The sequence below is a fragment of the Falco cherrug genome, chromosome 7 (genome assembly GCF_023634085.1).
Source record: "Falco cherrug isolate bFalChe1 chromosome 7, bFalChe1.pri, whole genome shotgun sequence".
Classification (NCBI taxonomy): Eukaryota; Metazoa; Chordata; class Aves; order Falconiformes; family Falconidae; genus Falco; species Falco cherrug.
In genome coordinates, this window is record NC_073703.1 from 45,261,493 (window position 1) to 45,286,059 (window position 24,567).

Sequence of the window (24,567 nt, forward strand, 5' to 3'; positions counted from 1 at the left end):
TTCACACTGGTTTGAAACCTGCAGTCTCACTTCAATTGTTCTTTTACCTTTTCCTTGAAGATGGAATCACTGAAAAAGTTAGGTTGGACAGGACCTGTGGATGTCACTGAGTACAAACACCCACTGCCTCCAACCTGGGCTAGTTATGAGGTTTGATCCAACTTCAAAGTTAGAACAGGTTGCTCAGGGTCACATTGGTTAAGTTTTGAATATCTCCAAGGACTGAGATACCACGGTATCCCTGAGCACCTCTGCCAATGTTTGACAACCCTCCTTGTGAAAAGATTTTTCAAAACACCTGTCCGAGGTGTTCCTTTCACCAAAAGGTAACCTGGACACAGGAGCATCCTTTGGATATGTCAATCTATCAGAACCCTCAGGAGCATCATTTCATCTTCACCAGTCTCAATCTTTGCATCTTCCATATCATACCACTCCTACCCTCTGCTGAAAACAAGTGTGTGAACCATTTTCATTGCCTACCATTCCAACCATGTAATCCCCACCCCTGACATACCTCTGCAGACTATTTGTATTTCACTAAATAAATTCAGACATTGCGCACTTGCCTGATGGCTCATCACAATCTCTCCATCTCAAATACTTGAGAGAAATCACATTACCGAGATTGGGAGAGTTCTCTAGAGGTCACCTTGTCCAACTCTCATGCAAACCACTTTTTTCCTCACTTCCATCATGTTGTCCACGTATATCTTCTTTTAACATAAATACCTCTTTGCTGTCAACATGCATGAAGATCTTGTCCACTGAACTCATCCATTGCTTCCTTTAAAACCTAAGTACCTCCTACAAAATATTAGCCAATGGCTTGAGGAGCAAATGGTGCTAAATCACATCTATGTGTACATGCAATCAAGTAAAAGCAGAAGACATATTTGAAGCTCTCCAGAGCCACTGCTGGACAGCCTTTAAAGGAATTAGAAAATGTGGGCCAGGTTGTCTTCCAAACCAACAGACCAACTTCTAGAGGTTGTCCCAGCTGAGATGTCACTAGAAATGTCCCCAAAGCTCTAAGCTGCACCAGTGGTGAATGACCACCACAGCCTGGCATTGCTCCACTGTGTCCTCTCCCCTGCAACATGGCAGCCCATCCTTTGGCTTGCAGGTATGGAGACGTGGCTTAGCATGCTTGTCTTCCTTCATGGAGTACCCCCTCCCAAAAGGATTTCTGTGTTCACTACTTGCAAGCAGTACCCAATTCCTTTAATCCAAGGTGGTGGGGTCTGCTAAGAGAACATCTCTTAACAGGTGGTGCCTTCCAGAAAACCCTCTTGGAGTATTACTTCCACATAGGCTCATAGGCTGCTCCTCTAGATAAAACAGAGGTAGGGGCAGTTTAATTCGGAGACTGAAGGGGGACAACTTGCTGCAGTCAGAACACCTCACAGGTGATATGATGGGAGATGATACGTGGGTTTCTTACCCCTCTCCTGCACACCATAGCTACACCTAACCAGCCTTGACAGAGATACAGAGAAAGCATCTGGCATGCAGGAAGAAAGAGCCATAAACAGGACTCACCTTCACAGATCTTGGGACTTGAAGCAGTGTCTGTTCTAGTCTTTAACCATCTGCGTGTCCCATGTACCTCTTTCTAGCCAAGCTTGTCCTGTAAGAGAAAAATATGCAATTACTGCAGAAGCCAATAAAATGCAATCATGTTAAATACACAATTTATTAAAACACACCATCCTGACAAATATGCTCAGTCTAATTGCCACCTTAATTTAGTGTGCATTAGCACTAATGAAGAGCTTTTAATACTCAGTGAGGGATCCAATTCCTTAGAATCTCTTTAAGAACCTTTGAGGTGTTTTTAAATGCCCACAGACCACATGTAAATCTATAGTCCCATTACACATGCACCTCATACCACAACAGGACTAGATTAATACCAGCTGCACCTTCAATATTTTATAGGAGGTTTAGACAAACTTTAATCTGCTGTGACTTTACAGCCCATTTACCGGGAAAATGGAAAAGGCAGAGGAAGGGAGATGGAATGCATCTTTGGGAAGCCCAGCCCAGCTATTAGGAGCAGTGGGCTGAGACACTGGGCACTATCCCTCGTTATTCCAGCCAGCTCTCACGCCAAGTTGAGCAAACCATTTCCTCTCCCTCTGCCTCATTGTCACCACCCGGGAGGAGCAACAGAGAGGAACGGGACAGTCACCATGCTGCCCGCCCAAAGGCTTAGATAGAGCAGGGCAGGCAGGGGGACCCAGGTGCAGACCACCACTGCCCTCCCTTCAGCTAACAGTTAGAATTCTCTCCGTAAATTTTAATTCCTGCCTGCACAATGATAATGACACTTATCACTAAGCAAAGGTGAGGTGAACTACAGAGTAACATGCAAAGCACGCTTGTTCGACTGTTGCTTTCCCAGGGCACCTTCTCCCAGGTTGTTTTTTCCATCCATCCAACACAGTCCCAATTCCATGCTGCAGGGCCCATGGGGAAGGGGCAGCCTTTACCTATTTAAATAGCACCCCATGCCATAAGGGTCCAATATTCACGGAGGGTTGCTCAGCACTCACTCACTCATCCTTCGCAAATAGTTTTGGAGTACTGGCAGCTTTGCTGAAGCCACTGCTTCCCTGTGAGGGATCAGATGAGTCACCTGGGTCTATCCCTGCTCTCTCACTGCCAGCATTTCATCATGATTTCTGGAGGGGGTGCATTTAACATCTGTTTCCTACAAACATTTGTGGATGTGCCTTTGAAAATTGCCTCCCATTAAGACTTCTGTGAGTAAAAGTCTATCGTTTGTTGTTGGCAGGAAGCGAACAAGGAGTTTCAAGGTGGCTGAAACTATTACAATATAAAACATTCAATGAATATTCATAGACTTTTTGTTTTGCATTAATCCCTTATTTAATGCTCTTCCTCTGTCGCTGTAGACCTACATCTCTGAATGATGAGCAGGGATGGCCTCCCTTTTGAAATCTGGAGGGTGCAAACATCTATAGCCAATCGACCCATCTCTGCTGCGAAGTATTGAAGGCATCTGCCGAGCAGTGGTTGAATTGCCCCACTTTACAATACTGCATACGAAGGCTGCCCCAGATCAGTACAGCTCTGCCACCTGTGTGGAAGTTCAAAGGGTGCTGCATGACCAGCTGGGAGATGGCTGCAGCAGGCTCAGGGACATCCAGAGAGGGGTTTGGAGAGTCTGCAGCTAGGACAAGAGACAGCGTCACAGCCCGTTTTGACAGTCAGAGCCCAGTGCCCACCCTTTCCTTTTTATTTATTTCTTTTGTGTGTGTGTACACTTCATCCTGTGTTTTGCATGTGCAACTGAGAGACAATTTCTTCAGTTGTCCTCTCCTGTGATGCCACTATCCTGGGATAGCTGCTGCCAGGAGAAGATGTCTCTAAAGCGGAGATGACACTGTGCTATATAAACCTATCATTAGGAAAATAAACAGAATGATAGGATTCCTGCTCCTACTGCGTGTGCATATAATTACATCCCTACAAGCCCTCAAAGGTCTGCGTGGGAGAGGAATTTCATTTTTTTATTCCTCTTAAGTCACAATATTTTAAAGAAATTACAGCACCACAGAGAGGAAGAGCTTAAATGCTTCAGTAGGTAGCAGCAGGTGCTGTGTCAGAAGGGATAAAAGAATGTGTTTGGTGCCAAACAATAGCAACGCTCCATCTTACTCTATGGCCCTAAAGGGGAGGAAGTCCCTGCCAAACAGACTTTCTGGTTAATAGCTACAATTCTGTCATTAGGGAGAATTGCAGAAAGTGCAAAACCACCATGCCTAATTGTGACTTGAGCAACCTGATGTCTTTAATTACAGTCGCTGGGGAAACACAGTGGAAAGCTGGAGCAATGGCTGAGGCCAAGCCTCCTTCCTTGAAGCTGCACGTGTGCAAACCGTGCTGCTTCAGCTGGCTGAGCAGCTGCCTTTGGCACACTGTCCTGCCTCCTCTTTCATCTCACAACCATCGCATCAAGTCTCCTTGCCAAGCACTGGCTACTGTTCACATGTGTTGCTTTTAGAGCAGCTCTTTGTGAGGAGCAGGCTTTGATGAAGGAAAAGCCGCTAACTTGTAACTCCTGCTGGCCTCATGCAGCAAGACAGATTTTGGAGAGCCAGAGCAAAGAAGGAGGGGGCAGAAAGAGGCTGATGTAGACAACAGGTAGCAAGCAAAATATGAAATTAATGGAAAGCGCAAGATGGAGAAGCAAAGCCTGTCTTTGGGAGAAATCCAATCTCCTGCATATTAACTAGTGCAGGAAGGCCACCAGATGAACGGCTTACAGGTGTCCTGCTTCACAAGCGCCTCTAGCCACTGCCACAGTCCCCTTTGCTCACCGCACCTCCAAGATCTAACAAAACCAAAACACACGCCAGCTCATATGTTCAGACAAAAGAGAAGCTGAAGACAGAAGTCACATCCTGTTGGATCTCTGCAACAGGTCAGTGCTTTTACGGTGAAGGGTGAGGAGAAAAATCTCTGTGGGAGCAGGATCAGATTAATATCATTCCCTTGCAATGGCTTCAGAAAAAAGTAAAACCTTTGCTGCTCCTGAACTGGAGCTTGGCACAAACTGTCATCTCCATGCATTATCCTGTAACTATTGCTCCTGCATAAATAACTAATCACACTGGAATTTCCTAGTGCTTGCATAGTGGAGTCATTGCTGTGACACAACTACATTACTGCATGTAAATCCAATTAGATTCCAAAGTGCACTGTGTAACTATAATCGGCCCCTGTGGAGCAGCGATGAGGGGACCTGCACAAGGCCGTGCAACTAGATACTAAATTACAGTCAATCTACCTCCTCTTTAGTTGCATTAAAATGCTAATGTCACTGTAATATGGGCCCATTTACCAGCGATGACTGCCTGGCCTTGCCTTGCCGTGAGTGAGGTTGTTGCACTGCCTGAAAGCATTTAATTCCTCAGTACAGTCGAGTAAGCAAAGCCCTCAGGGGCATCCTATACCTTACAACAATAACTGGATTGGCTTTTATAACACTAAAATCATATGAGCCTTGGGATGGTGTTTAAATGAATCTGAGCTGCTGCTAAGACTACCCTAAGTTTCCTACCCGTGCTGAGCGCTCAGGACAACTGGGCCACATCCCTTCTTGGCTCTTGTCTGCTTTTAACAAAGACTTATTTCTGCCACCGAAAGGCTGTGCGTAAGAGCGCATCGGTCACACACGGGAGGGAAAAGTGGGCTGGACTGAACCTCTTGAAGCTTCATATAAATAACACCAGCTTTGCAACAAAACCAATAATACAGCACTTACCTTGTTTCGTATTTGCAGCTTTGCACAACGTGTGCATAGAATATGTGAGATCACATGAAGCTAAAAGCCCCCACATGTACATAGCTATTCAAAATGGAAAATCAAAAGTCCCAGAGCAGAATGTATTCTCCCAAATGCTGTAACATTTGGAAAAGTGCTAGGGTACACGAAGTGCCAGTATAGCATCAGGCCACAAACCACTCCATTTCAACTAGCACAAATATGCATACAGCACTGTCAAAACATGAACTGCTCACTTTGGCCCCTTCCCAGGCAAAGTTCAGCAGGTAATCATGTCTGGCTCTTTCACAGTTTTTCACACACAGGCATCAGTCGTCTCAGAAAAGAAGATACAGTGCACAGAACAACACATCTGATAGCCTGCAACTCTGAAGTTCTGTTCCTTAAAAAAAAAAAAAGTCCTCAGATAGCTCACAGGTGTACTTTCACTTGTATTAACCGCAGCACAATGGAATCATATGGTACTGATCGTCTGTCTTTCTAAACAGATGACCCAAAGACTATATGCACTGATGATATAACAATATTAATTCTGTTCAGCAGATAAGAAAACCAAAGCTAAAAGGGGAATGGCTGTGCTAGATCTCCTGACCTCTGTTCACCAGTCCATACTGAGACCAGTCCCAAGCCCATGAAAAGCTGATCACTTCTGGCTGACAAGTTACACTCTTTGAGTGAAAGAAGTCTATTTAGAATACCAGAAGGGAGGTGGCTAACTTTGGCATCCTATGTCTGAAAATATTTCCTTTCAGGATGGAAGAAATGTCACCCTTCTGAGTGGATCATGGAGTTGCATCACAAGCCAAATGACATTATCCACTGTCATGTCAGATACTGTCAAGTGCTGAAACACGCCATACGCTCGCACGACATTCCAGACGCTTTGGGGGTTTAACATGAAGTGCAAATGCCTGACACTTTTTCCCTGAGCCTGACACTTCTCACCTTTACAACAACTGACTCCTTGGTGCTCTTTTCTATTCTCTTTCTCTACAGCCTTGCTTTGTTTGCAGCAAATGTCTTAGCAGTTTGTGGCATTTGTGATTGTTTTCAAAGAAGCAGAATACATCTCAGAAACACTGGGCAGTTGCTGTGGCAACCTTTCCTCCTCAGACTATCATTTCCAATAGTTTAAGAAGTTTCCTGATACTTCCTAGGCTTCAGAGAAACAGTGCAGAGGAGGAAAAATGGATTACCGTGAGCCACAAGGTCTTGTCCTGTGAAAAAAATGATGACGTTCTCTCCTTAGCAAGGAAAACCAGCCCCAGGCTGACTGGGCAGAGGCACAGGCAAGAGCCTGTGTGTCTCCCCCTTCCTCCTTCTTCCACCAGCTTTAGATGCTGAGCATGACACCATATGGTATGGGATATCCCTTGGGTCAGTTGGGGTCAACTGTCCCAGCATGTCCCCTCCCAATTCCTTGTGCACCCCTAGCCTGCTCACTGGTGGGGCCATGTGAAGAGCAGAAAATGCCTTGATTCTGCATAAGCATTGCTCAGCAATAATGAAAACATCCCTGAATAATTAAAATTAACACTTTTTAGCACAAATCCAAAACATAGCTCAATACTAGCTACTATGAAGAAAATCAACTCTATACCAGCCAAAACCAGCACACAAGGGAATTTGAAACCCCTGCTTTTATATCTTAATACAGAATGGAGCTCCAGATCAGTAGGTCAACTTATTTTTTTTGTTGTTGTTCTCAGTGCTTTTTTCATAAGGCAGAGGTGGGGTAAAAGAAACTCACCCTTTAACACCATTTAATTTGGAGATTAATCTTAATTGCTTTTACCAAATAAATCCCTAACAGAACTTTGAATGCATTAACCATTTTACAAAAAAAAAATGAAAAATAAACTGTCTTTGTTCACAGTAATTGCCTACACAGAAGCAAAACCAAAACAGTTTAGTCAGGTTTAGGCAGCCTAGAAAAGCAAAGGTTTGGAAAAACATCCTGTAAGAAAAGCAGATCTTAAATGAGGGATCTTAGTAATACTAAATAAACCAGAAAATAATATTGCTGGAAATTTGAGAAGTGGTATTCTTTATCTGATTCTGGTCATTTTAAAATGTTTTTAACAAGAATAATAACGGTGCATCCCACGGTGCCATGAAATCTAAACACAATAGGAAATTCTTTATTCCACGGAGTTCACAGTTTAAAGTGATTTATTTATTTATTTAGGAAATAAATACATTTCACAAGGTATAGGTGTGATACATCCAGGAAAACTTGAATGCAGCAAAGGTCATGAGAAATGACCTAGGCAAGAGAGGTAGACATGAAGTCTAAGGTACCCTGCTTATAGCCAAACTGATACACATCTCATATACATTCCATGTGCAAATCTAAACTGGGTTTCACTGTAATCAGCAACTTTAAGTTATTCTAAGACATAAACCCACAGCTAAAATGTAGTTTGAAAGGTAAATCTGACTGATCTCGACCACACCTGTCCCGATTAAGTCATGAACACCCAAACCATCCAGCATCTTTTACTACAGGTATTTCTGATCAAGAAAGAGTAAGAAGGAGCAGAGAGAGAACCACAGCCACAGCCCACAGTACAGTTTCAGATGTTCTGCAGGAAAATAAAGGAGAGTTAATAAATCCCATAATCTTGGCATATGTGTTTCTAAATGTTCTCTCTTCCTTCAAAAGATGTATAATCTAAGCGCTCCAGCAACCATCAGGTTCCAGGCAGACAAAAGACCCTCAGCACAATTCATACATAGATGACAGGAGTAGAGGGACCGAGTGAGATATGAGCCAAGACTTGCAGGCTGTCTCCCAGCTGCTTTTGCTTTCCCAGTGGATAACAGATACTGCATCAAGACACACAATGTCATGCTAGTGAATTTGCTGCTCTCTTAACACCTCATTTTTCTTCCTATCTGAACTTATTTGAAAGCACACAGTTCACTGTCCCTCTTCTCTTTTCTCTTTTGTCCTTACTCATGGCAAGGGAAACATGAAAGACAGCATGGCTGGTTATTGTTAATGCATCTGAAAGTGCAGACATTAAAAAGGGGGTTATTCTGGAACATGCCACAGTTTTCCTTGCTATTCGCACAGGCAGCTAATGATCACCCTAATAGCTTCTCTCTCTGAAGTCGTAATAAGCTTACAAATGAACCCATTCAGCACATATTAAAAAGCAAGGGATGCTCCTTTGATTACAGCCTTCATGGAAATCTCTGAGTATTTGTTTTGTTGCTGCACAGCCACAATTAGGACATGCTGCTGGGAGCCGGCTCAGCTGCTGGAGCAGTGGGGCTTGGAGGCACCTCCCAGCACCATAGCAACACATCCACCTCTCCCAGCATCAGTCACGGGGAGTCTGGCTGCCATTGAGCCCAGGCAAGCACGCTTCAACACTTCCAGGAATTAAGAAATAGAATCATAGAATCATTTAGGTTGGTGAAGACCTTTAAGATCATCAAGTCCAACTGTTAAACCAGAAATGCCAAGTTCACCACTAAACCATGTTCCTAAGCACCACATCATGGTTTTTGAACACTTCCAGGGATGGTGACTCCACCACCTCCCTGGGCAGCCTGTTCCAACAACTGCCCACATTTCTGGTGAAGAAATTTTTCCTAATATCCAATCCAAACCTCCCCGGGTGCAACTTAAGGCCATTTCCTCTTGTCCTATCACTCAGCACTTGGGAGAAGAGACGGACCCCCACCTGCCTACAGCCTCCTTTCAGGCAGTTGTAGAGAGCCATAAGGTGCCCCCTGAGCTTCCTTTTCTCCAGACGAAATAACAGGTGCCTAATGAAACTTCCTCCACTTGTGTTTAGGCAATGACATGGGCAGGCCCACGCTGCAGCTCTCATGAACGAGAGGAGCACACAGTGCCCACGCCACGCGGCCACCCTGCTGCACCCGCTGTGGTCCTGCTCGGAGCATGGCAGGGGGTCACACACCCTGCTCTGGGGGCTCCTGGGGTTGGAAGCATCCACTTCACACTGCAGGAAAACCAGGCAATAAAGGGTATGTGCATTGTAGAGTCTTGAGGAGGTAAAGCTTTCCCTAGCTGAGCTAAGAATATGGGGGAACTTGCTCCCATTGCCACTTACAACACTTCCCTCACAATAACCTCATTCTTCCATGTACGGGGAGGGGAACTGAGTAACCTTACGGAAATCTCCTTACCAGTTAACTGCTCAGAGGATGATCCAAATCCCACTTACACTGCTGACAGATTTAAAATTTCTTCAGGGGAGAAAATATTTTTTTTTTTATAAAGAAGAATTTTTTAAGGATGTAAAAACCTAGCATTATCAGGGATCTAGTTTTCATTAAGGTGCAAATCTGGGTCAAATATTTCATGTTAGCTAAAAGTTAAAAGAACATACCTTTTCCCCCTTAATGAATGGAACATCATGAACAATACACTGCTTTCCCCAAATATCCTTATTCCCTAGTCACAGTGCATCTGCAGTGGTCTTAAGCTGAGAGACTTGGGGAGCAATTCATTTTCGCACACAAAGACAGCAGCTTATGTCCTGATGACATGGATGCACAGTCTTTCAGATAGCCTCAGTGGGGTGACTTTCACCCACAAAAAGCATAACGTCTCCTCTCAGAAAGCTAGAACTCTAAACAAACCACTCCTACTTTGCCTGAAAGGCAAGACCTTTGTATGGAGCAGATATTTTCGACATCTCCAGGAGACCGGCTGGGGTTAAGGCAGGTCAAACCATGTCATACAGATAGCTTTGTGTTGATACTACCCACGGTGCCTATTAGGAAGGCTGTAATTGTAAGAAACCATTTCTCAGCAAGGATATTCAATACAGTGCCAAAGAATCTCCCCAGGCAGGCTTTGTTTTAAGGTTTGCAAGCTTTAGGGGGAAAGGATTGTATCTCTCCTTGTGAAGTGGTTCAGGTTTTTAGCTCTGCTGTAATCTAAGAAACACATACTGGCAGCAGTGGAAACTTCACTACCAGCATCACTTGCAAGCAGACTGGGTATAGCCTGGAGCAAAACCTGAAGCACCATCAATCACACACAGCCCTAAGAACTGGCATGCACTGCTAGGGTATCATAAGGGCTCTTTCAAAGCTGAAACAGCAAATTTAACCATGGAAATACTCTGAATGCTGATGAATTGATGAAACTGAAGACATAAAAACTCTAATTTAAATCAGGGGAGCTGGAATAATTCCCAATGGATCAGTGAATGATTAAGGCATGAGCAGCTCACATGGCCTTAAAACAGTACAAAACCCAGTTTGTAGCTGGGCTGCTAAGCACCTTGCTTTTCACACCCAAAAGAAGCAAGAACACAGTCTGACCCAGTCTGGCAATTCCCATTTTTACAAAGCCTAGGCAATCTTTTTAGGGAGGACAACAGAACTTAATGATAAAACCAGATCTCCTGCAAGGGGCGGGGCTCCACAGTCTAACCTCCGTGTCAGCCCAGCCAGGACCGGGCTGAATTCTAACTGCAAAATCACACCAGTTTTCAGTGGCTGAAGTTCAATATACCCCCACTTCTGCTGTGTCTCTTTTCTTGATTAGCATGCAATTTGAAAGCAATGCTGCCTTTCAGCTAAAAAGCATATATTTTACAAGTATGTAAACTAGGTTTGCAGGGCAAACAGGGAAAACAGCCCAGGTTTGGGGTGAGAAAACATAGAGAACAACAGGATGTTCAAGCTATTCCCAGCATGAAAAGACAGTCCTGCTGGGGCATTACCCCAGTCAGACTGAGTTGCACATCGAAGACAAGAAATGTTGTCTCAAGTGATACAGCATTTAACAGCGTCTTCTCTCATCACTGTTGTCAGCATGGGGAGAACAATCTTTCTGAAAACATTGTGGAGTCTTGCTGTGCAAACACATCTGACAGCAGGTTTTATGACGAATTTCGAAACACGATTTGTGGTCACCATTCTGCATGTCTGATGATGCACAAACCACCTTGCATCAGAACATTAATACCACTTAAGCCTTAGATTGCTTTCCACATTACAGTCTGAAAGTCCTTTATGAAGCTCACTATCCTTTATAAAGCTGATGAGGCTTTGTTCCAGGAAATCCAGCAAGTGTCCTGGGCAGCTTCTGTGGTCCCCTGTCTAGTGCTCAGACCCCTTTATAGCCGCAGTTCCACTAACATCTCTCACAGAAACTCACAGACTCCAGCAAGCCGTTTCAAGCTGGTGTGTCCTCATTGTCCTCCACCCCCTGTATTTAACAACACTTACCTGCCACCTGTGGAATCCAAGAGATTTAGTTCAGATAGTGCCAGGCTGCCTGTACTGAACACAGTCGAAAAATTAAGTACCCAGAAAAAGAGTATTCAAAATATCATCACCTTTAGATGAAAACAAGCATTTTGAGTGAATGGTAGTATTATAAGAAGTTCAGGTACAAAACCCCAGGTAGAGTCCATCATATGAACCACATAGTTCTGAGCTCATGGCAACCGGACAGAAAAAGATCAGATGGCTTGCAGTCCACCTTTGCCATGTTCTCCACAATGATGTGCTCAAAACTGTGGAAGTATCCATCTAGAGCTAATGTCTCCAAAAACGCTCTCCTGCAGCCCTCACACAGACACCCTGTGCAGTTTTCCTCTGCAGGTTCACACTGTCACCTCCTCACCAGGAGGATCTCAAGTCAACGATCTATTGATAGGAAGGGAGACAAAGCAAAAAACTTCATCTTGAAAGCCCTCACAACACTGTTGAGGTTCCTCACTGACCAGCATTACCAGTGCCCCAGGGCTCCCAGACAACAGAGAGGCTGCACTGCAGGCACTTGTGTACTGGAGGGAAAGGGCATCCTCATTAGGAGCTGGTAGCTATTGTCAACCCAATGTATTTTGAAACTTCATCTTCAGCACAGCAGCCCACACGCCACCCTGCCCACTGTTCCCCAATGTCAACGGTGTGAACTTGCTCTTCCAGGAGGTCAGCAGAGGCAAGAGAGTCTACAGGGTACTTGGGATCAAGGATCGGTATTATCCTAGCTGTCCAGGCTGCTAATGAAGTCTGGAGGTAGATGTGGGAGCGCTTTTAGAACATGCAGCGTGTACGGCTGCTCCCTCAAAAGTAGCTCAGGAACAAAAGTTTTCCAGTCAACACAAACCTGATCAGGAGTTTGAGGCTGGCACTTCCAATTATCTGATACTCAAAGCAGAAAAGCTGCAGTGCAAAACTTCCCCCAATAACAGAGCACCTATTTGCAGCCCTGGGAAAACAGGTTTGTTCTTACATCTTTTAGATGAAGCATATTAATGTGGACATAAGGTGCGCTCATGTAAATTTAGCTTCCAATATTTCTGTTTGATTGGCACCAGCCGCCTCCCACTCAGGGCCCATATTTAACCTTCATTCTTTCAAGCTGTGCACCCAGGTGCCCTAAAGGCAACTGCAGCTTGACTCTGATGAAATGAAGATGAGGTACAGGAGATGCAGAGTGAAATGTGAGAGGCAGGATCTGCTTAGGGACTTCTTGTTTCGATAGGCTGAGCTCCTTTTCTAAGCCTGCACACTCCCTATGGGCCAAGCAGAAAGCAGGTGGTGACACTGGCACACCCTGTAAAACCCTGCAGAATAGCCTTGACTCAGTTTGTCCTTCATCAGTTTTGCTATTTAAATGTTGCTGCTCATCAGAGCTGAGCACACGTCATGAACGGAGCTAAGCTTCCCTCTTTCAGCCCCCTGAAGCCCAGAAGGATGAGTGCACTGAGACACATAGGCTTTCCCCAAAGTTTTGCAGCTGGGGAAATGAGCATGGGCTCACCTTGCCCTGACTGACTGAACCACCAGCACCACCAGCTTGCTGGTATTTCTCTTCCTCATCAATTCCACTGCTTTAAATTTTGTTCGAGAGGCTGTGTTTTATCTTTTATTTCCTAATTTCCCCTCTCTTCTGCAATGCGCTGTCTTGACACTCTTATCTGCACTGTATATCATAGAATATTCATCTTTTTTGTCATCTGATTTTTGCATATGAGTTGTCATTTAACAAATCTGATTTTGCTCAGAAGCATCCAAACAAATCTGTGAGTCAAAAAGAATGAATGAAAGAATAACAGTGAACACCAAGCAAGTCCCCATTTAAGCACTTTACATATTCTGTATGAAATACCAGCTCCCGAAATACATTTTTTGATGAGAGACATCTCATACAATACATTATCTTCCCATTATCCCAGGGAGAAATCACACAGGTTTCTCAATTAATGCTTATCTGCTGCTTTCCCTTGCTGTCCCAGGACTCCAAAGCATTTTGGGGTAATAGTCAGGATACCCTTCTGGTAAAGAAGGCAAGTCAGAGGTGACCAGATAACTACAGAATCTGTCAGTATTGATCATGGGGATTAATTTCTGTAAATCAATGTAATACCGCTAAGCCTATACCAAACACCTAGAATAATGACTTGCTCGCTACTTAAATCTTTACTATTGGCTCAGTGATTCTGAAATTAGTTCCTTCAACTGGACTATTGTTTGGTCTAGAAATTAAATAATAATTAAAAAAATCCATCTTAGTATTTTTTTAATGTCAGGTCTAATTCAGCCATTTAACAGGAAAAAAATTACTACATTGGTGGATATGGTATCAGCAATTAACCTACAAAACAAATTTATTTTAATTAAGGCATCAATGTGCAAGGCTTTGGCTGAAGACTTTGAATATCTGCTTCAAGAATATTTATATGAGTCAGGCAAGATAAGAGGAGTTTACGTCACACATCCTCTGTTTATTTTAAGGACAGAAAATGCAGGATTTGGTTCATGATGGCAGCTTTAAGTTACCACCTCTGGTCATTACCTTAACTCTGCTTGGAGACCTCCACTTTACAGCGTAGCTGTAGTGGCTTATCAAAACATGGGAATTTGCCTGGGGCAAAGGGTGCTTAACCATGGTGGGTTTGACAGTATCTTCACTCAGAGCATGTTTCATTTTCCCAAACGCACAACCAGACCATGGCCTGAGAGAGGCAGCTTTTGCTCTAAGAGAAGCCACATTTTTTCTAGCCAAAATAAAATGATGTATCATGGCTGTTCCCTTTACAGCATCAGTTTCTTTCCTATTGTATCTGAAGGCTTTACGAGCATTTTCACAGAAACTTTATAATGCAGGTTTTTTTCCTTTTTAAAGATGATGTGTCTATCCTTTTTGTTAACAGATCTAAACGTAGATACACCAGAAAAAACTTGTTCTTTCCCATGAACTGGAGCAAGCCATATTGCAGTAGGGGATTTTGCCACTTCAGCTAGGCAGGTAAGAGCTAAATTGGCAACCCTGCATAGCATAGAACAAGGTTCTTTATCATCTATCCACTTTAAACAATGTCCAGCAACAGCTCTGAAACCAATACAGCTTACTTTAAATCCCAGAGCAAAATACCATCAAAAGGCTTTATGTCCCACCAGTTTCCATACAGGCACTTAAAGCTTTACACAGCTATTAAAAAATACACACCTACAAATGAAAAATAAAAAAAGGAAAAAAGTCCATGTAGATCTGAGCTGTGAAAACATTACTTTACATATTAAATCAAGAAAGTAGTAGTATTAGTTAAAAAGCTAAACAGATTCTGTAGCCACCACAAAATAAAACAGGCATCTACAATAACACAATTGATAAACAGATAGAAACATCAAGAGAATAAACTAACAAGTGGCTAAATCAAAATCTACCAATCTTCCCGTAGCTCATCCTCTGGGTCAACATCAACAGAGACTGAATGCCCACCCCGCCCTAGAGTCTGAGCGTTTGTCCCAGCCCCAGAGTCTCGTCACCATCCACCTGCTCCACAGGTGTGAACAGTGGGCACCTCCATCAGCAACGGGCCCTTGGGCAGTTCCTGCAAACAGGCACATACGGGACTGGGCCAAGCACAGATGTCCTTATGCTTGGAATTGCTTCATGGAAAAGCAGAAAGCCACTGCAGCTGGAAAGCTGGTGGGATGCTGCTTCTGTGGCTCCAGCCAGCAAGCACCCTGGAACTACAGGTTGCAAGTAATAAGGTTGTGACTAAGCAGTATTCAAAGGGGCCCTGCGCTGTACTTGCATGGTAATAAGAGACGGTCGTGAGACCCCACCTGGAGTACTGCGTTCAGCTCTGGAGCCCCCAACAGAAGAAGGACACGGACCTGCTGGAGAGAGTCCAGAGAAGGGCTGTGAAGTTAGCCAGAGGGCTGGAGCACCATTTCTATGAAGACAGGCTGAGAGAGTTGGGATTCTTCAGCCTGGAGAAGAGAAGGGGCCCCAGGGAGACGTTACAGAAGCTTTCCAGCACCTAAAGAGGCTAACAAGAAAGCTGGAGAAGGATGTTTTACAAGGGCATGTAGTGATAGGACAAGGGGGAATGGCTTTAAGCTGAAAGAGGGTGGATTTAGATTAGATATTAGGAAGAAATTCTTGACTGTGAGGGTGCTGAGGCACTGGCACAGGTTGCCCAGAGAAGCTGTGGATGCCCCATCCCCGGCAGTGTTCAAGGCCAGGCTGGATGGGGCTTTGAGCAACCTGGTCTAGCAGAAGGTGTCCCTGCCCATGGTGGGGGAGTTGGAGCTAAATGATCTTTAAGATCCATTCCGCTACAAACCATCCTATGACTCTATGACCAGGCAACCCCATAACTATGTAAGAGATCATGGGCAGGGGCAAAAAACCCACACTTTTTGCCCAATACACCATCAGAGATCATCATGTATGTCCATGGCAAATGAAATGGTCCACAAGGTAGCACTGACACCACCCAAGGCAGGCTCAGGGCTCTTAAGGAAGGTTACAAGTTTCCAAGTCAGTCCTGAAAAGACACTTCCCATGAGGACATCGACCTGCTGGGCAGAGGTTAGTGGCAAGGACATGCTACCACATACAACAGCAGGTTAATGAGACAACCTGTAAATTTTGCAACCTCAGCTCTCCAGCAATGCTGGTTTTCAAAATAACGAAGATAGCTAATGAGTGCAAGCAAAAGGAACATCTTTTTTGTCTTTACAGCTTCAAACGATAGCATGGTGATAGGAACTTTAAAGACCCCAGATATTACATGACCTACACAAGAGCTCAGGCTCTGAGGTCTTTATCGCAAAGTGCCTGTTCAGAACAAAGCCAAGTCCTTCCAGCTCCTCTTAAGTGGCTCTACTAGCATTCATTAAAAGGACAGTAAAAGGGACAGCAAATGGTTTGCTAATAAAGTCTGATTCTGAGGTACGCTATGAATAGAGGAGAGGTAGCATAATTACACGAGTAAATGTAACTGAGGTCACTGCTGCATTGTTGTTTGCTCTTTAAGCAAGGATAGTGTAAGGTGGCCATAACTGGCAGGGGGTGAGGGGGTGGGGAAGGAGAAACTGTTCTGATTTTGCATAAGTGTGACTGCATGATTATAGGATGTTGGAGTTGTCTAAGAGGGAGCTACTGAATATTTAACCTTAGAAATGGAAGCTTGGTTGTCTCTTGCCCTGTTAATATCCGCGCATATCTTCCATTAACTCTAATTAGGGCTAACAGGGTGTTCACATAAGTATCTCCATAATTAATGTTAACTGGAGTTACGGGCAAATGATAGAAGATGAAATGCCAAGTTTCTTCTCCAGGGTTAAACACCCAGCAGCCTGTCTGCCTCTCGTATCCATTTCCCCCCATAACAGCTCACTAATCAATCACACACATCCCAGTCTTACACACTAAGTCTTGCAACAAGAGACAGGCACAGCCATAAGTAACAGCACATGCTGTTATTTATACAAAATATAAACAAAGAGACACAATACCTGACACATATTAGACTGGTCCACTTCTGTACACTCACTGCTGTCCGGATACCACAACAAGGTATAAAACAGCGCAGACTGACACATCCCATTTTCCTTCAGGATGCACAGGCTTCACAGAGGAACAACATTGTTTCTATTATATATTAAGATGTCACTTTCAATTAACAAACCAAAGAGCAAACAAGATTATAGCAACAACCTCAATTACCCTTATTAATGCCATTATGCCACCCTTACTTTATAGACTATACTATATCCCCAAATCAGACATTATTAACAAACCATTACATTTGTAAAAGAGAACAGTAAAATTACCTGCCATAACCACAACAGTAATAATAATGCACCTTCTATTGTGCTTCTGGCTCAAGCCCTGAGCTCTGCAGCGGTAGTTCATTCAAAAGCATTAGCAGACTGTCTACAGCCAGGGGTCATTTGCTAGCACAAAGTGTCTCACTCTTCTCTCTTACCCATCATAACTGGAGAATTTCCATCAAACTTGTGCAGTTCTGGAGCTGAGCAGGTTTATAAACTGCCTTTAGTTAGGAAAGCATTTATAAAGCCTCAGGGAACCAGGAGTACTCTGCCATTTCCCTCCTGAGATGCAGATATTATTTGTAGAAACCTTATGATGCCAAAGCCCTTGCTAGGGCTTCACAAAGGGATGAAAAGCACCAGAAGAGAAGTGATGGGGAGAGTCTGTGCAAGCAGCCAGATGGGGAAGATAGGAGCAGGACAAAGTCCTACTGGTGCTGGCCGTTGGAGCCAGATAAGGAGTTGCACTTGTGGAAAATTTGACTTACACATCTAAAACCTCCCTGCACCCTAATGCTAGCAGTCACTGGTCCTCATACATTGTGGGGCAGCTCTAGTCACAAAGCGTATGTGGGCATGAGTCCCACTGAAATTAATAGATGCTTTCTGTAAAGGATGAGAGAAAAAAAATCAATTTGTATATCGTTCAACTCACCTGTGCTGGCTTCATGTTACATTAAAGAAGAAACATCTCCCGGACTCATCTTAAATGAGAACTGGATGTGTTTTTGCTTTGCCATGTGAAAACAAACCTTTTTCACATGCTTTGTTTTCTGCCGTGGGGAAGTAGTGACTCAGGCAGGATGCTGAAGACTCAGTGGGATTTATTTTTCATCATGTTGAGGGGAGGGTGGTTTATCAGGCATGCGAGCTTATTAACACAGCTCCACTCAGAATAAGATTTTCAATAAACCATTTTGCCCCTGCATTTTTCCTCGTAAACTTATGAGCGGAGCATGGGGAGGTTACTGTTCAGGAAAGCAAGGAACAGGAAACACAGAAGGCACAGATCCGAGGTGTGCTGGCTGTCTGCAAAGGGGACAGAGCCAGCTACCCTTCTAACCTATAAACCCCTTTGCTATTCCCTTCTCAGACCCTTTTATTGTGGGGGAGGTTCTCACGCAGCTCCCACAATGGGCCCTGCTCTGGGCACCCCTGTGTTGCTTTTTTTGCCGCACTTGACTAAGTCTCCACACCACATCCCTCCTCTTCTGGTTCCACATTCCACCCAGACTCTTCTGAAGATATACCTGTGTCTTGAGTTGAAGCACCCACCTCCCTGCTGGATCCTGGGACCCCACAACTTTGTGAAAGATGAAAGTGTCTATAGGAGAGAAACCCTCCCCTTTTCTTGGACAGGTTTGATTTACCAGAGGTACTTTTCTGTATCCATACAGGTTTTCTCAGGAAAGGAAAATAGAATGTTCTTTCCCAGAGCTATAAGACCAGCAAAGGTTTTAGTTATAGTCAATCTGACCAAGCAGAGAACATTTCTTCCCAAATAATGACTTGACTTGCTTTTTGAATATATTTTGAATATTCACAATATACTATTTTTTACAATTACCTGAAGCAGTGGAAATATATTTAACAGCAACAGAACCAAGAATGACCAAAAGTCTGCATTACCTGTTACAACACTGGTCCCCTCTCTGCTCTGCTCATACTGTTGGCATTTAAAAATGCACAATGAAAAAGAAAATATAGCCAGTAAAAGTAACACTTGTAAAATTACATTTTAAAATCAGAACATTGTAGAGTAGCAGCTACAAAATGAGGTGAAACACTAAGCAGCGAGATGCCTAGACATTTTTATAGGAATTGGAATGAATGTCCAGTGAGTGTTCAAGGAAATCTGAGTTGATTGAAACTTCTGGTTACTCTATATTTTAGCTGGATGGCTCGTGCTGCTTCAGCGTCTTGCCAGCAGGCTGACAAGGATATTAAAATAGAGAGCAGGAGGGAATCAGCCAAGAATACTGAACAGTTTATAGAAGAATAGTTCATCTTTTCTTCATTATTAGTCAACCTGGCAAGGATGTTCTCTGGTTATGCTGGATATCCAGTTCATTTTATCCAGGGCTGTGCAAAACACAAACCTATACTGGCAATATAGGTGGATTAAAGGGATGGATCTTATCTGAAGGAAATTGCTTTCACTAGCTTTTTTTCTTTTTCCTCAGCACAAACAGAAATGGTAGAAAAAGGGTTGAACTGCAAATTTTTTTGTAAGACAGCTTAGCCAGAAGCTGAAAACATGAGCTCTGAGATTTTGTAACTTCTTGAAATCTCTTCATCTTTGGTATTCCTGCTGCCCAACTCACCTTTACAGCTTTACTTTTCTATTTAGCTAAAAAGAGACTGCCTTCCAGTACAAACTGTGAGCAAGTGGGATGTTGCACAGTGAAATCTCATGCTTATCTAGGGCTGTTGATATATGAACTACTGATACATGAACAGCTGCTTAGTCTCAGATACTACACAGAATAGAACTCTAACCCTCTGCAAAAGCAACTATCTGAACAGCATTTCTAGCTGCTGAGTCTGGGGGAACTACTCATCTATTTCCTATGGTTCTGCATGATGGAATATCATGGACTTTCTGAGAGTTGGTTGCATCTTCCAGATGAAGCCTGAATCTGTCAGCTGAGAATGTCTTTCAGTCTGGGGACAAAGGATTGTTCCTCATCCTATTGTAAGACTCAAAAACAAGCATGTTTTGTAATATTTCTGTGAATCCAGGACGGAACTTTTAATCAAAACAAGAGAGAAAGTTTTAACTAGCCAGAAGTATGGTCGATGGGGCATTATCCTCAGACACAAGATTAGGGCCAACATTCCTGGTCTTCTCAGTTCTCACCAGGGAACACAAGCAACCTAATTGTTAGGCTATTGCCCTAAAAATTTCACCAGGGTAAACCAAGGTGGTTCGTGGAGAATGCATCTTGTAGTGATAGCAATCTAGAACTTTTTTTACCTGTTTCTTTAATTAAAACTATGGCAGGGTTTAGATTTTTGGACCACAACAGAAGAGAATCTCACTAAAATTTTAAAATCTGACATCTGCTTCATGAGATAGATGAAGCAGAACACATCTTTTGCATATGCTCCTAACTTAAAGATGATGCAACATTTTACACAGATTAAAGTTCTTAGTCTTTCCAGTCTGGAAAGCAATGTTTTTCAGTGAAAGGCATCAGTGTTTTCCTTATGTCACTACTCAATGGGCTACTTGCAATTCCACTGCATACAGGTTAGGAAACCATTTGTGAACTTAGCATGAAAGAGAGTACTGTGGCAAACAGTATATAAAACAGCTAGCTAGATCTTAGCATCTTCCACTAACTAGCTGAATTCTAGCATCTTCCACTAACTAGCTATATTGTAACATCTTCCACAGAGTACTCCAACATTGAGAGATAGTCTCTAATAGCAATGCACTGATACAGCCATATTTTTAAGTGGCAGAACCAAAACCAGCTGCAGACCTACTGATATACCAGAAACAGCAGAAAACAGATCTACAGGGAGCATGAATACTATTTGCTCAGAAATTCCCACCAGGGTAATGGTAGAATTTTTTGTCCTGCCAGATCTACCTGTCTGTCTCTGGCAAAGCCCTGTTGCAGTGCTGTCCCGCTGCTGCCCCACTGCAATGGGGCAAGCGGTGGGGCACTGCGCTCAGGCTCTCCTACTGACCAGCCTCAGATCCCTTTGTAGGGAAAGTGCAAGTGACACTAAGCAGCACAGGCTGGCAAAGTTTAAGAACCAAAAGTAAGCACAGAAGTCATCCACGTCTAGAAGCCACAAAGTATTTTCTTTCTCTCTCTAAAATAAAAAAAAAAACAAACCTGTTATAAACATCCTAAACACCCTCAAAGCTGCAGTGGCCAATAAATCAGATGTGTCACTTCCAGCAACTCATCTCTGGAGTTGGTTGCTACATAGCCATAATATATAAAGAGAATTTTCCTGATGATCCTCAAAGCCAAGATTCCTTTTGTTGGGTCATCTTTAAACAAGCAATCCTGTAAATTACAGTTGAATCTAAATTTAGCATTTATTCCTAATCATTTTCATCTGATTAGTGATAAGAGGGTGGGTTTGGTTCTGATAGGCTGATACACTGTCGTACTCACTTAAAAACGTAATTCTGTTAACTCTAAAAGTATGCATATGACATCACTACATTAACTCGTCATCATCATCATCATATAAATCACTCTGAAGGCAACCAAGACCTTATGTTTTCCAGGTAAATTGCTTCAAAACAACAACAATAAAAATCAATAATGGGCAAAAGAAGCTTCTACAATGTCATGAAAGACCAGCAGAAAGAACTAAGGTCATGCCCAAACACAGCTGCAACATCCCATCCCTTCCACATCACTCAGATAAGAGAGCATTTTCAATAAACCCACAGAAAAAAAAAAAAAGACTTATACATCTCTGATGTCCCACAGCTGGAGGGAAAGACAGCAGTCCACTGATCTTGTACCATTTCCCTTTCATTAGTTTTAAGTTTTGAATTTTGGATGGCGCTGAATCTAGAAAGTGGGGTTAATTGTTTAACCTCACAAAAATAATTATGCCTTTTTTGGCAATGCCTTTTAGCCTGTTTCACACTTCTAGTTTCCCAAAGGATTTGCAGCTCAGCACGCTGCTAAACTCTTTAGTGAATACTTTACCTATGGATTCACTAAATAAAAATCTGAGACCAGACTTCAAGCTTTTTATAGCTTTTGGATCGACCTGTTGTATATGCTGTGGAAAAAACCCTCCCAACAGTTCTTTGAAACAAAACTTAAAATCAGGTTCATATTTTAAATCCAGTGTTTCAATACTGCACATGTTCAATTCAACTCCTATCACACCACTTATTAACATAGGCTGGATAGGAGAGGAAGTGGTGTGGCATAGCTAACTCTGCTTTAGAACCCTTTCAAACAGTTGTTTCAACCAGAATTTGTTGCAGTTCCACAACTATTTGTCTTTCTGTATGTTGCGAGCTATGAGGTTTCTTTCCCAGCAAAGAGGCAGTTGAGTAGTGATGATTTTCCTGCTCTCAACAAAGCTGATCTTCAGCCCAGCCTTGACATTCATGCAGATCTCTCTACAGAGGTAAGAATCTCAATGTCCATTCTGGTCACTGTCTTTTAAAGCTCCTTCATGCTAATATAGTTCCCAAAAATGTTACTCTGCTCTTCATTTCAGCAGGAACCAGAATGCACACTCACTCCTCCCATCTACTTTTTCACTCCAGAAACTATACAGCCTCCTTTTGCCTGCTGTCTATACTGGGCGGGGGAGCAGAATCAGGGCAGAGAAAGTCGTATGTTTTGACTTTTAAACAGAAAAATTTATATGGTGTACAGTGCTTAACCCAACAGGTCAGAGGCATATTAATACTAAAAACTGATCAAAACAGCATTTTGTTGACACCCCTAGTTAGCGTGTACTTGGTTTACCTCAACAAATGAGCTGGTAAAACACCTAGCAAAGCTTTTTTATGGAGATAGGGACAAGAGAGGAATAAACAGGTTTTATGACAAAAACCCTGTACCAGTCTATAGCAATTTTAGATCTAACTTCGCCTTCATTAGGAAAGAGAAGGGCTTGTCCTTTCTGCTTACAGCAGATACTAAGCTTCTGTGAATAGTGCTATTTGGTGACAATCAGTGGCTTTGTGTGCATATTTTCATACATATATATGTATGTATATTTATAGACACACAGAGCCAAGACAAAGCGGATTCTAACCCTCAGCCTGGCCTTTCAACAGTCACCTCACAAGGAGTCTCACTGAGCTGCATCTTTCATCCTCTGCCGTTCTTCATACATGTGTAAATAGAAATACAAAGGTGTGAACTACAACATCAGAACAATACGCTTGTGCCATCGATCGCTTTGCACTCATTCTGCAGAGATGCAAATACCTTCATAAATAGTATTTTCTAAAGACCTAGGAAAAATTGCTCCAAGTTTCCTGACCCTCTACTGTCTGTCTTGAAACCCTCCAGGTTTTCAGTCTTCCAACAGTTTTGTTTCTAATATTAGCTAAAAGTTCGGTGCTGACCTCCTTCAGCAACGAAGATGAGCCAATCTTCATGTAGAACAAACTTGGTCCATCATTGAGCTCCATATCACAGAGGTTATGATAATGTGTTTTTAGAAACACAACATGGAACTTATTTAAAAGCAAACTCTGCACCTAGTACGGTCAGTGGAAAGGTGCCTCGGTGTTAATTTCTCCCTCACTGCATTATACTCATTTGTTTTCTTATCTTATATTAGTTGAGTGTACACGTTCTTGGATCAGATAGTATTTCTGTCATGCAAATGTACAGAGCTTTGAACAAGAGGATCCTGGCTCATTATTAGAGATCTTGCATCCTATCTCAATCTCAAGTTTAATTACCATTATTTTACTAATGCTACTGACACTGTTCCCAAGCACTGTTTGAAACGGCACAGTCATTGGCATATACAGCAAAACCCATAGCATTACAATAGGAACTATTCAAATTTAAAGTAACTGAACTTAACAATTCCTTTTAACTGATCCTAGTTTGTAAAGTTCATAGACATTTACACATGTCCAATCAACAGGGCGTCCAACTAATGATCTTCCATGTGCTCAGCAAAGGAGAGAGGAGAAAGTTCTTGTAGTACTGTTAGTGTTGTCCTATCTGAGCACAGGAATAATGCATGACTTGGGCAATCACTGTCACCAAGCAGTGATGTATATGAAGCGCAAAGAGCATTTTCATGTTTAAGAGGAAATACTTTATTTTAAATATTCAACAGCCTTCTTCATATTGTTCTCCCAGGGTCTTAGCCAGGGGGAAGGCAGCTTACAGGCTCTGATGTCATGTTGCCAGGATGGCTACTTGTCAGCAGTTGTAGTGTGAGCAACAGCAGGAGGCTCAGAACAAGCATGTGAAATAAAATGCTTATTCAAGAGACAGCACAATGGCTGGTTTTCTAAGTGGCATGAAGCGCTTCACCCTGCAGGAGCCCTCAGATCTCTGCGCTGAGCAGCTGGGTTGCACTTTTCTCCTATCAATAATAATGATAAATAATAATAATAACAGCAAAGTAAAAGGAAACTCTGAGCTTACAAGCTGCATCAGTTGGACTAAAAGCTCCTGCCTCCGAGCCTACAGGGCTTAATT

The 24,567-nt window shown here is 43.0% G+C and overlaps 1 protein-coding gene across 11 annotated transcripts in view; it reads right to left on the reverse strand.

Moving 5' to 3' along the window:
- The window catches only part of TSPAN18 (tetraspanin 18), a 166,803-nt gene that overhangs the window by 24,313 nt on the left and 117,923 nt on the right, over positions 1 to 24,567 (reverse strand). For all 11 annotated transcript variants that reach the window (XM_055715442.1, XM_055715438.1, XM_005446943.3 and 8 more), the window contains one exon: positions 1,543 to 1,630. The gene's annotated coding sequence lies outside the window, so the exon portion shown is untranslated. The remainder of the gene's footprint in view (positions 1 to 1,542; positions 1,631 to 24,567) is intronic.